Raw genomic sequence first — 15,699 nt, forward strand, 5'->3', positions numbered from 1 at the left:
GTAGATAAAGGCAACCAGAGAAAATAAACGTACAACTCAATGAATTATTACAAGGTGGAAACCTATACAATCACATCCAGATCAACAAAGAGAATGTCGCTCACACCCCAGAAAGCTTCCATGTGCCTCATCCCAGTTGTAATAAGCGCCATCTTAACTTTTGAATAATAATTTCCTTGCATGTCTTTATGTTTCAGCTGCCAAATATTTATTCCTTAATACAGTAGTTTAATTTTGCCCATTGATTTTATTTTTTTCATTTTTTAAAGTCTCCTTTTAAATCTACAGGTTCCCCTTCCATCCTTTTCTTTTCCTTATATTTTATCTGCAGAAAAACATAGGTCATTTGACCTGGATTTTATGGATCGAATCATGATGGTGCCATTCAACTACATACATCCTCTGTATTTTCTGCAAATTTACAACAAAATGAAGCTTTATCCGACTCAACTTTACTCCCTTTGGCCACACTCTAGGTGATGTGTTCTTTTATCAGGGGGTGCATATCCACTCTTTTATATTCTGTCCTTCCAGCAGGAGTTGATACCTCGGTCCATTAATCACTTGGGGATTGTAAAATGGTGATATTGTAATTCTATCATTGCACTTCCGTTTAAGGAGAAACTTCCCTTCATCTACTGTTTAGCTACGCAGTGGTACAGTTCATGTAGGAAAGGCAGATTAGATGATTGATTTCTTTATTTGTCAGTTTTTAAAATAATGATTTTTTTCATCATCCTTTGAAAGTGACCAATATTTTATATCATTATTATTTCACTGATTTAAAAATATTTGATGAGTTTGCAATTCTTATCATTATCGAAGCTCAGACTGTCCCAAATTTGGCCAGTGGGAGCTTCTTCAAGTTGGCTCATGACTCTGTTTCCACATGAACCTATTGGTTTTTGATGTCTTCCTTACTATCAGACTTATTGTACATTTCCTGGTTCCGATGACAATCTGATGCTAGGGATAGTCCCTGCTACTGGGCTTGTCATTTCTTTTCTTCCTTTTCAGTGCTGGAACCTGGATATATTTGAGGGATACCTTGGTACTTAGTTTTGCTCCAAGTGTTGTTCATGTTTTCTGGTATTACTATCAAGTTGCTCTATTTTTATGTGTGAATTTGGGAAGAAGCAAAAGTCATGCTACCTTTATTGTGGCTATATTTACATCTGATCTTATTTGAAATCTTAGAGAAATGTGACAGGTTATATTTTTATATTTTTTAACATTAATTAATGAATGAGAGAAGAAACGTGTAAGGAAAAGCTCTTTTCTTTTTCAAATGTGTACATTTTGTTTGTTTGTTTTTTCAATGAACTTACCTAAAATCAGATATTTGGAATTACTTGGATTATACAGTTAATGATTCTTAAACTTCACTCCCTGTTTCTCCTTTTGTTTGTAGGTATCAAAAATGAACCAAAGAGTAATAATTTAGATAACAAGTGCCACCATTAATCTTTTGTTAATCCTACTTTAAATATTCCTTTAATTTAAAGATTTCAATAATGTTAAATGACTTAGTTTACTATTTGAATGATTCTTCAAATTGGACATTATCTGCTGCGATCCCAAAGGAATGCCGCCCAAGTATGCTTTGCTCTTACTCTGGCCTCCACTTGCCCTCATCTCTTGCCCAAGAAGCCGCTTAAAGAAGTGTTCTTGTTAACACAGCAAAATGAGGGTGACTAATTCCTGATGCTCATTCTACTTCTAGTCCTCTGCCATCTCCATAACAGCATGTCTGGACTACATACTAGTCCCAGGAGAAAGGACTAGCTGAACCCAGCCTAGATCAGTCAGCCGCCAGCAAGCCGCCCAGTGAGTAAGTGAGCCCAGCCCAGCCCAGCTTAAATCAGCTAGATCACAGCTCACAGAGATATAGAATGTATGATTGTTTATCTAAATCCAAACTGATTTTTGGGGGTGGTTTATTTTACTGCATGGCTAAATGGATATACCTGACAACATATTACTTATGGATAACTTGATGTTTCGTCGTGTTGGATACTTGTAAGCCTTGTAGAGATATGGCAGGGAACTTAGGGGTCTCGGGTGGATTGGGGCATGAAGGGAAAACATGACTTTCTGCCTAAGGTGGAACTCAACAGAAATAGCAGGGAATTTCACTATGGTTAAGCAGAAATGGAGAAATTGGATGAAACCTGATGGATGGAAGGAGAGAGAATGAGGCTATGATTTATAAAAACACTGATTGTATCGTATTCATTTGATTGTGTCTATTGAAGACCCTCAGGATGTGAGATTTGTTTTGTTCCTTTGTTGTCACCCTTTACCTGGATAATTATAGAATCAACTCCTTGAATATTGTTGATTACCAGCCTTTTTTTTCCTCTTGCATTATCTCTGGCTCTATCCATCTACTGCTTTTCTGTTGTTAATGGCAGCCTACCTCAGCAGAGGCATGAAGTTCTCAGGGACCTCTAAATGATGGGGCACACAGAAATGCAACATTTTATTATTCCATAAATGGAAAAGCCAAGTACTTTTTCAGAGTGATTAAACTCAGCAACTAATCCATTATTGAGGTAATTACTTTTTAATTTGCTAAAATGTTAGAGCACAGCTGGCTGTGACACTGGGAAAAAAAAAATTGACTGCTTGTGGGTATTGGAGGCAAAGAGATTAAACCAAGTATGACAACGCGAAATGTTCTGCTCAGTCAGTATAACAGGACTGAAGGTGTTTGATGTTCTCGTTGTCAGGAGTTAGTAGGGTAATCTAGCTTTTAATGTGCTAAACCCATGTCAGTTCCACAGCTGTACATTTCCCTCAGCTTCTAAGAATAATCATACAATGGGTTTTCCCTCAATATTAACTGCAAATCACCAGGTGTGACCTTGAAAATGTCACTTCCCCTCTTGGGGTTCATTGTTCTCACCTATGAAAGGAGGTTTTGTATGATACTATCTCTAAGATCACCTTCTGTACTAAAACTATGTTATACTCAAAAGGTCAGATGAGGGAGTCGTAACTTAAAAACGATGGGCAAGGACCAAGCAACAAATTAGAACCTGTGTGGAGTTAGAAGATGGTGAAGAAAATTTCCAGTTCATGCTCATCTGGGCAAGGAAGTATCTGAAACCATCAGGCCACATTTCCCAAATTCTAGTTGCTTGCCCATTAGGGTATTTTGGAAGCTCACACTACTGAAAGGGACATGTTAGGGGTTGGGAGGAAAGGCACTATAGAAGAGTCTGGAAGAAGTGAGCTCCTTGAATACTGTTGGTCACCTGCCTTCTTTCTAAGGAGAGGGAATCTTTCTGGCCTGTAGACTTCTGGATTGTTCTTGTTGTTTGCTCTGTTTTACTTGTGTCTTGACTGATTTTTGGACTTGACACGGCAGCTATAGGACCTGCCTAGATTCAGATAGACCTAGATGCAAATCTCTGCTCTGGCACCTATCAGCTGTGTCATCTTAAGCCAATCACTTAATCTCTGAGCTTTGGTTTTTATATTTATAAATTCAGAGAAATAATACTTGCATCACAGTGTTGTGAGTTTTAGTTGAAACAATATACATAGCAAGGGGATCTCTGTTTAAGACTAGAGTGGGTCTACTGTGGGGTTTAACATTTGTCAATTTTATGGGTTGGCCCAGAAGAAGTATATTTTAGGAACTCTAAGGAAGCTTCCAAATAAACATTTATCTTATGATAAGAAGGAGCCAGGCCTAATGAGCTTAATTATTTGTATCAGTCAGAGATCAACCAGAAAGTAGGCCACCCTACATTCTAAGGGATTGGAACTTACACAGTCTTGGACGCTTACTAAGTGCTCTATGGAAGGTTGGTGACCCTGTCTGGTCATGGGCAGACTTGGGAAGGGAAGATGGAATGAAGTGGCAGGGACCAGGAGCGAAGAAACCTGCAAAAATGAGCTGAGATCCATGCTGTCCCTCACCTCATGTAAGCCCAGTGATGAAGGTGACATTTAGAAGGTGCTGATGCCCTTCTCCATGTTGCTGAAACATATGTGATCCAGGACTAGAGAGAAACTGAAGGAGAATATCAGGTAGCAATTGAATGAACTGCAAACCCAGCTGCTGGCCCTCACCAAATAGTGAGCCAGGAGACCAGTGACAATGTGTGTGAGTTGCATCAATATCCAGTCCCACATTAACCTTCAGAATTTAATAGATTGCTGTGAATATACTTCCACTTTCCAATCTCAAGTAAATTTCTCTGAGGCTAAAGCTAACCTAGAACCACCTAAGAAAAGAGATTCTGGGAAATGTATGGTTGACACAGTATAAAGTCGTCACTTTATGAACAAAGCCTTAGGAGGCTTCTGAGCATAGCAAGGAAGCTGTTAACGGACGCCAGCCCCAGCTTAATTGAGGCCTTGGGAAAGAGAGGGTTATGAGTGAAAACTGGAACAGTGAATTCAGTCCATTTTGATGCACATCGATATGAACCACACCTCAGGGAGAGGCATTATTTCTCTGCTCACTTGATCCCAGACTGAGTCTAGTAGAATCGGTGTCTTTGGTGAAAGGAAAAAGAAAAATAGGACTTGGAAATTAATTCATGAAATGGAGTCAAGTAGGCACTTCTTCTAGAATCAGAAGGTCACCCCTAAGGGAGAAGACACTCCTTTAATTCAGTGGACAGAAATTACCAGAAGGAAAGGGGCCACACAGCAGCAGCTACAATTTGAGGATTAAGCCGAGCGAAAGGAACAAACCAAAAGAATTATGGTGATATATTACTTTATGATAACATTTTTGAAAACCTGGGTGAAGTAGATGGTTATCTAAAAACACACAAATGACCAAAGTTGGCTTTGGAAGAAACAGAAAACCTAAGCAGACCAATTACCAAGGACCCAATGGGGCATGCTCTCAAAGAGTTTCCCACTCAACGAATACTTTTTCCATTAATTGATTCTTGACTTCTTTAAGCAACAGATGATTCTGAGTATATTTGAAGTGTTCCAGAGCACAGAAAGGTTAGGAAATAGTCGATGCTGTTGGCTCCCCACCTAGCAGCACCCATCCCTGAACTACTGGGAGCGTTGGCTGCTAATGTCTCACACACTTCTCAGGAGAACTGCCCCTGACCTCTGGGAGCCACCTCACCAAGAAATACCTGAGAGCTTTTGCTCACTCCCCTCGAGCAGCCCACAGCAAATAACTGACTACTGTGAGGGGACAACACTCAGCCCCCTTCCCTGAAGGCTGGTCAGCTTTGTAGCTCTATTATGTGCCACCGTTCCCTGTGGGTCTATGTGGAGCCTAGAGTGCAGCTCAAGCCAGAGCTTGGTATAACTTCTTTCCCTTCCTCTCCTGCTTCCGTTCCAAGCCTTACTGGTTTCTCCTGGGAAAAAATGTCTCAGTAAATCGTGACACAGAATCCCTGTTTCAGTCCTTGCTTCGATGACATAAAACGAAAAGCTTTTTATTTTTTTCTCTAAATGACGAGTCACTGATTAAACAGGAAAAAAGATAAAAAGTGCCCTGAATAGGACGACAGGAAAAGAAGAGATCAATCTCACTTATAAACAGTGATGCAAAATTCCTTATAAACTAACTGCAAATGTAATTTAGTACTCATATGACATCATAACCATATGGATTTTATTTCATGAGTGCCAGGATAACTCAATATTTCAATGCTTTGAATGCCATTATTCTTCCTATTAATAGTTCAAAGAAAGAAAGAAAAAAACCCATAATGGAATCATGATAGCATATATACTTGAAAAACCCTTTCCTTTTTATCTGTTTTCATCTTCTGCAAGTCTATTATGAGTTGAATAACTTCCACATGAGGGCTATTGTCAATCAAATCATGCTATGGCATTTCCTGCAACATGGTACCGATTGGAAATATAAATATGTGGAATTTAAAGGAAAGAAAGCATTGGAAGGGGGACCTGGGGAAGGAAAACTTATGCCTACAAATGGGTTGTAACCAGCCTTTGCTGAGTTCTGCCACTTTGAGGAGTTCTGATATTGTGCTTTTGTGCCAAGAAGCCTGAAATCTGAGGACAGTGAACCAAATTAACAAAATGGGCCAGAGAGCTACTGGGAGGAAACAACCCTTGCATACATAAACAAAGAGAAGAGTGGGGAAGTTACAAGCTTTGCCAAAGCTCTAAGATCTGCAAGCAGTGACTTGGAAGGGGTCAGGGCACAGAAGCCTCAACATAGGCTGGGGGGGCCGGGGGGGCCGGGGGGGGGGTGTAACTCCAGCTACTACAGAGAGTCACTGCAACGGGCAGCTCCTCTGAGTGACAACTATCACAGGGCAAATCTTTTAGGACTAGCTTGGTATTTGATAGATACATCTTATTAGGAATAGAAATTTTTGGCAACGACATTTTTCTTTTTACACAAGTAAAACAAATTCATTTTAGAAAACACAGGTAAGCAAAACAAAGTAAAGATTAATATCACATGTAAATCTAGCATCTCAGAAAATATCACATTACCATTTTGCTACATTTCCTTCCAGGCTTGCTGGCTTGCTGTCCAGCTGTCTACCTGTCTATTTACTGAGCTGTTGGTCCACCAGGTGTCTGGAGAATGATCTAATGTTATATATTATATGCAGGTAGAATGTGTGGTATGCCAACCTATTATTTATTGTATATTTCTTTAAGAAAAATGATATACACACTTTTTCTGCTTCTCTTACTCTCTTATGGTTTTCCCCTTATTACTCCCTCAATTAATCATTTTCAGCTGAACACCCCTCTCAGCCTCTGTTTGGAAAAACAGCCTACGACAGGCACATACTCCTGAAAATGAGTGTTCGCTTTCAGGTGTGCTTTGTCTAGCCCAGCACTTACTCTACTGCCTAGAAAGAATTTGATTAAATTTTGTTTCGTTCTTAATCATTAAAGTTTACACCTTTCAAATCCTGGTCATTTCTCTATAGTTGTCATAATGACACTGAACATATTACCCCAGGATTCTGAAAAAGGGTTAGTAGGGTGCTTATTATTATTTGGGTAGGTTGTCAAACGATTTCTCAGACCATCAAACTCTTCATTGCTGTGACACTGCAGGGAGAACCAAACTGATTCCTTAAATAGTTGCCTTTTTGTATACATAATCTTAAAGGTCCTACTCACTAAGTGTGGTTACTATGGTTACACCAACTGCCCTAGGAGAATAGAGGTCAAATTGCTTTGGTCTCATACAGGGAGTCCATGGTGTGTCCTGGCTTCTGGAAATCAAACAGCTTCACGTTCTTCTCCCCAAAGTTTGTGACTTTGCAGTCTTGGGCTTAGCTAGGAAATTGATAACCTAAGGACATCCTTCAGGAAAGTAACCTGAAGCCTGGTTGAGTGCCTACTGGCACTATTTTTCAGTACTTCATGTATGGAGATTGCTTCTTACTGATATTAAACCACTTCACTGATATTAAATGTTTTAAGTTTTAATTTCTAATACAATAGACATGGAGATTTATTATCCATGTCTCATTGGCACTTTTCTACTTTTTCTTGGTATCTTTAATCATCTTCAACTATTTTTTTGCATTTTTTAAAATTGAGTTTTAGCTTTGCAGCAGACAATAGTACTCATTTCCCAACTCCCAGCTGTGCTTCCCTTTACATTCCAACTGCCAGTGATTTTTTTTTCCTAACATCTTTCTCTGACCCCCAAGTTTACTTGGCGCACCTGCCAGATAGCCGAAAATTCTGTGGAATTCACCATTTCCCCACTTCCCAGCAGCTCTCCCCCAGTGACTTGAGGGGGCTTGGTGTACACATCCCATTTCCCTTGTAGCCCTCAGGTGGGGTAACTCTGAAGCATGTGTCCTACACAGGCTCACGAAGTTCCTTAGAGAGTTCAGCTCCCATGGTCCACAGGGGTAATTTGATTGACACTGCACTCTTTCCTGGCTCCTTCCCTTACCTGTCTCACTTCCCCATCCCCTTCCAGGTGTTTGATGAGATCACCTCCCAGATAGACTATCTGTACTTCAATCCACATCTTGAGGTGCACAAATCATACCTCTGGGGGAACAGAAACAAAACCAGGCTTTCATCAACCCTGATTCAGTGTTAAAAAAGTGAAAGTTAAAAAAAAATATCAAGGAGAAAAGTGTTTATTAGAAAAAAATAAGAGAAGAGGTAGGTACAAAGAGGTAGGGGTAACAGTTTTGATAGAAGGGAATATATCATATAAAATGGCTCTAATTAGGAATGCCACAGAAAATAAACCACATGCTTATTGTCAGGGTCAGAGCACGACATAGGGAATATGGTCTGTAGAAACTCTGGGAAGTGAGCCAATCAAGGACACTGGGCTTCTGTAGTGGGCATATTTTCAGTTCCTGACCAGCCCCAATAACCTTATAGTGTGAATATTATCAACACAGTCAGTTGGGCACTGACTTGCTCATTCTTGAGATAGTCCATCACTATTCTAGAAGGACATGATGCCAGAAAGGCCAATTTTCCGTGAAACCAATCACTGGAGGAAGATCCAACAGGAGTGATCCATCTATGGTACTGGGAAAACATTTGTTTATTTTTCCTTCTCAGGGGTTCTGGGTGATATTGTCCTGGCAAATGTATAGTTGTTAGTTTCCTCAACTCTATGAAAGAATCCCCTGGACTGAGGCTTATTCCTGACACATCTCTCCTTTTATTGGTTGACGATCAAGCCATGCGTTACTATTTGAATGGAAATTCAAAATTGTCTTTTAAATTTGTGAGGTCAATTTTACATAACTATTCAAGGTCTGGAAAACAATGTCAACTTCTTCATCATACGTTGATTCCAGTTCTTATTTCTGTTAACCTTTGCTTTTAGGTTAAATTGAATGTGTAAATAAATTGGAGGAAAGTTGGGAACTTTCCACAAACTCCTATGACATTTTAAGCGGTGGAGGGAGAGAAAGGTTTGGAGAGGTTGAAAGGACAGGGTGGGTGCTGGGAAGTAGGAATGAATACTATTGAGAGGAGTCCCTTACAGAGGGTTTTGCTTGCTATACAGTCAAAATGATGAATAGAGGCCCTCTACAGATTTTCTTTTTCTACTGTGATTTCCTTGTCATTCAGAGACATCATACAGGATAGATCAGGTTGAATCACATGAGATTAGGTTTGACTATTTTTGTAAGTCAAAGGAGTCCAATATTGGCAATTCACTTGATTTCACCTGATATGTTCTAAGTGGAGTAATTAGAATATAACTGTCTTGAAACTTCTGGTTTTGAAGTGAAAACTAGAATATATTCATCTTTCTGTCCATTGGCAGCTGCTGTGTCCTGCCAGCTGGAAGAGCCACAGCCAGGAAAGGAGTCCCCAGGACTATGAATACTCTCCCCTCCTCTCCTCCTGACTCCGGTGGAGTCAGCTTGCAGGCCAGCATCACAGGACCCATGCTGCTCTCACTCTTCCGAAGCCAGCTCCGGGGCAGGAAGTGTCAGCATGTGGTGCTGTCTCCTTCAATTTCTCCGAAATAGGAAGGACAGCTGGCATCTTCAAAGGACTGCTGTTACCCTATGGGTCTCCCAGAGGTGTCACCAGCCTTCCGCTGCAATCACATGACCAGATGGCTTGTGGTGAGCCCCTGGGAGAAGGGGAAGAAACTAGTCTGTCAAACTCTATTGAAGTGTAAGAAAAGGAGGAGAGAGGGTGATAGAGGGAAAGAGAGAGAGAAAGACTGAAAGAAGGAGTGGGGGGAGATTGAAAAAGAATTGGAATTGGAAGCTTAGAAACAAAAAACTATCTTGTTAGATGTGTGCCTCCATGCAAGCCTTACACGGAGAAAATGAAGGCAACTGAATTGTCCAAATCCGAATCAAAAACATAATCTGTTAACATATTCTTGTCGTTGTTGCTATTCTGTGAATTAATTTATATGAAAAAGTTCTAAAAATATGTACACATAACACCTGGATTGAGAAGAATAAAATTGTAGTTAATCAATTGTTGAACAATGATTTAGAAAGAACATTGCACTTCTGGATTAGTTTGGGCTGTCTCTCTAGATAGCTGTATAGCAGTGTGCCTTTTATTTCTCTTCCCTTTCTGGCCTCAATTATCTCAATTAATTCAATTAGCCAAATGACCCAATCATATATGTTATTTGTTGAAGGTGGTAGAGTTTGGGAAGAAGCCAGCTGGACAGGACTTTGGCCTCCCACCCCATCTCATTTGGATCACCATGGTGCTGGAACCCTCTTCTCTTTTTTTATGGTCCAACTCTCCATTTGGTGAAGCGGCGTCCCTTTTGACAAAGCCCTCCTATATACCCTGTCTAAAGTTCACCTACCATGTTTCCCCAAAAATAAGACCGGGTCTTATATGAATTGTTGCTCCAAAAGATGCATTCAGGCTTATGTTCAGGGGATGTCATCCTGAAAAATCATGCTTAGGCTGATTTTCCGGTTAGGTCTTATTTTCGGGAAACACCGTAGCAGAGACTTCTAGACCTCTCCCTGTTTCCAAAAACCTCTATCAAAATTGCTTATTTAAGATTCTATGAGCCAACATCTCTTCTTCCTTCAGTGGACAATTGTCATCATGGGTGGTAAAAACCAGAAAATGAGCATGCCTGCTAACAAAAGGCATTTCCTGCCCCCAGAGCATTTGGTGGATGTGGCCTGATTGTGAAAATGGCCTGAACACAACACTTCAGGCAAAAATAAATGAGATTGATGAAAGTACATTGTCAGTGCACAGAATCCAAGGCAGCTGGTAGATTTCTATTACCCATTTTTCCACTTGAGGGGAAAGATTAGTTTCTGCTGCTTTCTCTGAGTGCAGCAGAAGCAAGGTTGTAGTTTTGGTTGAGAAAGCACTCTTATTATCCAACCTTAATTTTAGAATTTTTAGAAGTCTAACTTATTGATGTGAGTTTATAGTTTAGGCCTGTAACCTTTAGAAAAAAAAAAAAAATGATCCTTTCTCCTCGAAATTTATCCCACTTGATTTTAGCCCAGAGGAGAAATTTTGTGAAAGTTTAGCAAAATCTGCCTTATCATCATAGTTATAGAGCTATTCAAAGAGAAAAGAGTGATGCTTTATCTATAATATCCTGGTGTACTCCCTAGGTTCCCACTTCCTGATGTAATATTCAAGGACCCACTGCATCTACATAAAAGAGAAATTCTGAATTCCACATACTTAACATTCACTTTTCCAGTACATATTACTTAATGTCTGTTTTCTATTTGGAGGGCATATTTGGAATACGTGGTGGGAGATGGAGGCGCTTGTGTGAGGTGTTACAGAGATAGCCCTTTGGAACAAGTTAGTAGCTGTAGCAGATGTTGTTGGTCCCATTTTATAGAATGAACGTACCTGTCCCCAGTTACTCTGAGTTTGCCTGATAAGAGCTGAAAGCTGCATCCTTCTCCAGAGACTTCCTCTCTACTGCAGAACCTATATTTCCAGGAGATGCTTGAGAGGTTATGGCCTCTTCTTAACAGCTGGTGACTAACTGAAACAAGGTGCAAAAACCTGACCCCGTTGCCTCACACTATATATCATCATGTATCCAGAACACCACATCTAATTGGCTGCCATTTTTGTGACTTATGGGAGAAAATTATGAACAACTCTCATTTGACATGGTTGAAAGGGGAAAATAAATGTTCAAGGTGTATTTGTGGAACACACATTCAGCTTAATGGTGGGAATCTAGGACAAATAAGTCACAGTTCCTACTCTTAAATCTTCTGCAGTTTAAGAAGGAAAGATGTGATTAATGTTGTTCTTTTAAGTTCAGTTTTTTGTTTTGGTTTTTAAATTTTTTAACTGGGGAATGCTGGGGAACAGTGTGTTTTTCCAAGGCCCATCAGCTCCAAGTCAAGTTGTCCTTCAATCTAGTTGTGGAGGGCACAACTCACTGGCCCATGTGGGATTCAAACCGGCAACCCTGCTGTTAAGAGCTCACGCTCTAACCAACTGAGCCATCTGGCCACCCTTAAATTCTGTTTTGATGCAAGGCATGATCAGGGTTTCATAAATGATTTCTAACTGCTTGGAGAAGGGTCAGACCTGGACAAATGCTGAAACAGTGTCTTGATACAGTCCCAGAATTGCCAGGAGAGCATTCCGAATACTTGAATCATCGTCTTCATAACCCGCTACCCCTTGAGTCATGTGATTTAACCCTCCTGATCCAAGCCTTTGGTTTTAATGTGAAGCTATCTCCCCAATGGGATTTGTAGTATGTGTGGTAGGTCCTAAAGCTCATTTTTTCTTCCACGATATTTCCACAGCAGGAGTTGACAAGAGGCCATCTTGAGCACAATTTCCAAATTCTTTTTCCCTTTCTTTCATCCTTTTACTCTCTCCCTCCTTAGCCTTCTAGACAGCTCTATTTTCAGTGTTGCATTTACAGAGCGAACCAGATAAGATCTCTGGAGGCCAGCAGTCATGTTCTATTTTGTGTGAGCAAAGGCCAATCATACATCTGAACATGGTTCTCATGGGACATTTGCTTCTGATTTTAATCATTAAGCTTGCAGTGATTATAGCAACTCAACAAAGGCAAATTGTATTTCGAATGTGCCTCAAATAAATACCATGGTACTGAAAGTAGGTATGCTTTAGATAAAAATGTTTCATAAAAAAGCCTGTCATTCTTTTCTCCGATTCTTTTGTGTCCAGGAAAATAAGAATGCAACACAGAGGTCAATCTGCAATGAATTACTTTTCTGACAGTATCACCAAGGGACCTTTTATGAGACTGTGTGCTTGATGTTTGTGACGTGTATTTCAGATTCTCTGAACACCTTCAAGACCTCTGATTTGAAATTGATTATTCCTTAAGGTTTTTGTATTCATGAATTTATCTAAACTTCTTGATGTTTAGCAAAATTTCTGGTAATGAATGTTAAGTTCTTACTTTCAACTTTCAATATAATTTAGTATTTCCTTTACTTATCCTCTAAGAATTTTTGTTTATCCTTAATTTTTTTTTTTTTTCACAGAAGGGAAGTTATCTCTCATTTTAGTTTTGTCTCTCTTAGTTTAAAAGCAGTCCGCTTTTTGCCAAGTACATGTGAGTTCTGGGGATTGTCAGGCTGCTTTCTTGAAAGCTCTTCACAGCCCAACAGAAAGCCTCTGTCGGGGCTCAGCTTTCTAGTTCTCTTCTCCACATGTAGTATGAGACTCTCAAAAGCAAACTTTCGAAAGTAGTTTATTTACGTTTTTTTTTTTTTTTTTTTTTTTTTTTTTTACAGCTCTGCTCGAGCAAAGAGTATGCTTTTTGGCCATAGCTTCCTGGATGCTCAAACACAATTTTTAAAGGCCTTTCAAGGCTGTCAAATACCCTCCCATCCTTTGACTTCAAAAGGACTACATCTGGTCTCTGAGTATAGTTCAGAACAGTGCCTGAAACAGATTAGCTTTAATAGTGTAAAGAAAAAGAATAGATTAGGGGGTAAAATTCATGGTTTCTTCTTTAACCCAGGTAAACTAGGAATGCATTATTAATCTCCGCCATGTCCATCCTATTGGCATCAGCCCTCTTGCTATTGAAGTTCGCCTCATGAAAATAGAGGACGGGCCCTAGAGGCGATTGCCTCTACGACCTGCTGGTTTTGGAGCAGGACCCTGACCTTCTCCGCAGACATTGCATCACTGCTGCATTCTCCCAACTTCATGCTTTCAAATGTGCCTCATGAACCTTCCAGGTTTTCTGAGTGATCTCCTAGGCAGGCTCATAATAGGCGATGATAAACCAAGTTTCCCTAACACAGTCAAGCACAAAGTTTGTAACTAAAGCCACAACCACCACCACTACCATTTTTGAGTCATGACTATGTGTTAAGTCCATTGTTTAATGAAGATCATTATATCCATTGACTCATATAATAAACCCACCCCTAAATGCTAGAAGATTGAGGGGTTTATTATTCCCATTTTATAGATAAGAAAACTGAGGCTTAGAAAGACTGCTAAATCACTTGGCCAAAGATCTCTAATTGATAATAGCAGAGCCAGAATTTTAACTCAGGTCAGACTAACTTCCAACTGCACACCCTTAGTCATTATGCTGATGTGCTCACTATGCTAAGAGAATGGGATTGTAGAGCTTGACAACTGAACGGGAACTTTTCTTCCTGCCCTGTTTTACAAGTGGGAGCCGTGAGGTCAAAACATGGGAAGAATAAACCTTAAACCACTTCGTTTTGTAATAGTAAAGATGTCAATAATAGAACTTTTCCTGAATTAAAAATAAAGTTTTAAGCACTCCTACTTGAGAAATTAAAACTTACATTTCAGATATGTATTCATTTCATTTATTTAAAAGCGTAATCCTACATTTTATTCTTCAGCATTACAAGTCCTGGTTTGCTCCAATACATACCTCATACTTTTCTGTAAGATACCACCAGGCACTGTGTCACGCTAAATACAGATGCACCCTTTGGAAGATATATTCATTTTTTATTTCTGTGTAACAAATGACCACAAACTTAGCAACTTAAAACAATATACTGTATTATCTCACAGTTCCTGTGCGTCAGGAGACCAGTCACAGACCATAGGAACTCTGCTTAGGGTTCCACAGGCTGCAGTCTAAGTGTATACTGTTGCTTTCTGCTATTCTGGGTCCTCTTCTAAGCTTACATGATTTTGTACAGAATTCATTTCTTTATCTCTATAGGACTGAGGTCCCCACTTTCTTGCAGGTTGTCAGCCAGGACCCACCCTCAGCTCCTAGAGGGCACAGTACTTCCTTGCTGTGTGGTTAGCTCCCTCAGGGATTGTTTTAGTCTTTTTGGGTTGTTACAACAAAGTACCAGAGCCTGGGTGGCTTCTAAACAGAAATTTCTTTCTTACAGTTTTGGAGGCTAGGCACCTGAGATGGGAATGTCAGCATGGTGGGGTGAGGCCCCTTTTCTGGGTTGCAGACTGTTAGCTTCTCATGTATTCTCACCTCATAGAAAGAAAGTGAGCTAGCTCTCTGGCCTCTTCTTATGAGGGCACTAATCCCATTCTCTAAGGCTCCACTCTTATGACCTAATTACTTCCCAAAGGCCCCACCTCCAAATACCACCACACTGGGGATTAGATTTCAACACATCAATTTGAAGGGGCGACAAACATTCAGTCTAAAACAGAGACCCTTTCTCAACATGGCAGTTTGCTTCTTCTTTGCCTACAGGAGCACTCTTACTCCAGCCTGCTTTAGGTATAGTTATATGTTATATACATGACATAATTGTGGGAGTGATTATTTCAAATCTTTACCATATTCTCTTGGCCAGAAGCAAGTCTCAGGTTCCACCTGCACTCAGAAGGGGTTGATACAAAGGCATAACTCATTGGGAATCATCTTTGAATTCTGCCTGCCACAGGAGAACAAGTTCAGAGATGATGGAACATTTAAAAGTTAATGTAAAACTGAAAATGACAGAACGTCCATGTAGTGTGGACTCAGGAATAATCTGTCCTCATGGGTCTCAGCCCTGGCTGAACATTAGACTCACCTGATTCTATTAGCCCCATCTTAGGAGAATCTGATTCAATTAGTCTAGGGTAAGGCCTGGGCATCATATTTTTGAAAATCTTCCCAATTGATTGAAATATGTCCAGGGTTGAGAAACACTGATGTAGTCCAACTACTTTATTTCATAGATGAGAGAATTGCAAGCCAGGAAGATTATGTTTTCTTGAAGTACATGCATCCAATTATTGGTAGAGGTAGGATTAGACCCAGGTCTTCTAGCTGTTGTCAGGCGTTCC

This window comes from Rhinolophus sinicus, chromosome 5 (genome assembly GCF_057876585.1).
Source record: "Rhinolophus sinicus isolate RSI-liver-muscle chromosome 5, RSI-T2T, whole genome shotgun sequence".
Lineage (NCBI taxonomy): Eukaryota > Metazoa > Chordata > Mammalia > Chiroptera > Rhinolophidae > Rhinolophus > Rhinolophus sinicus.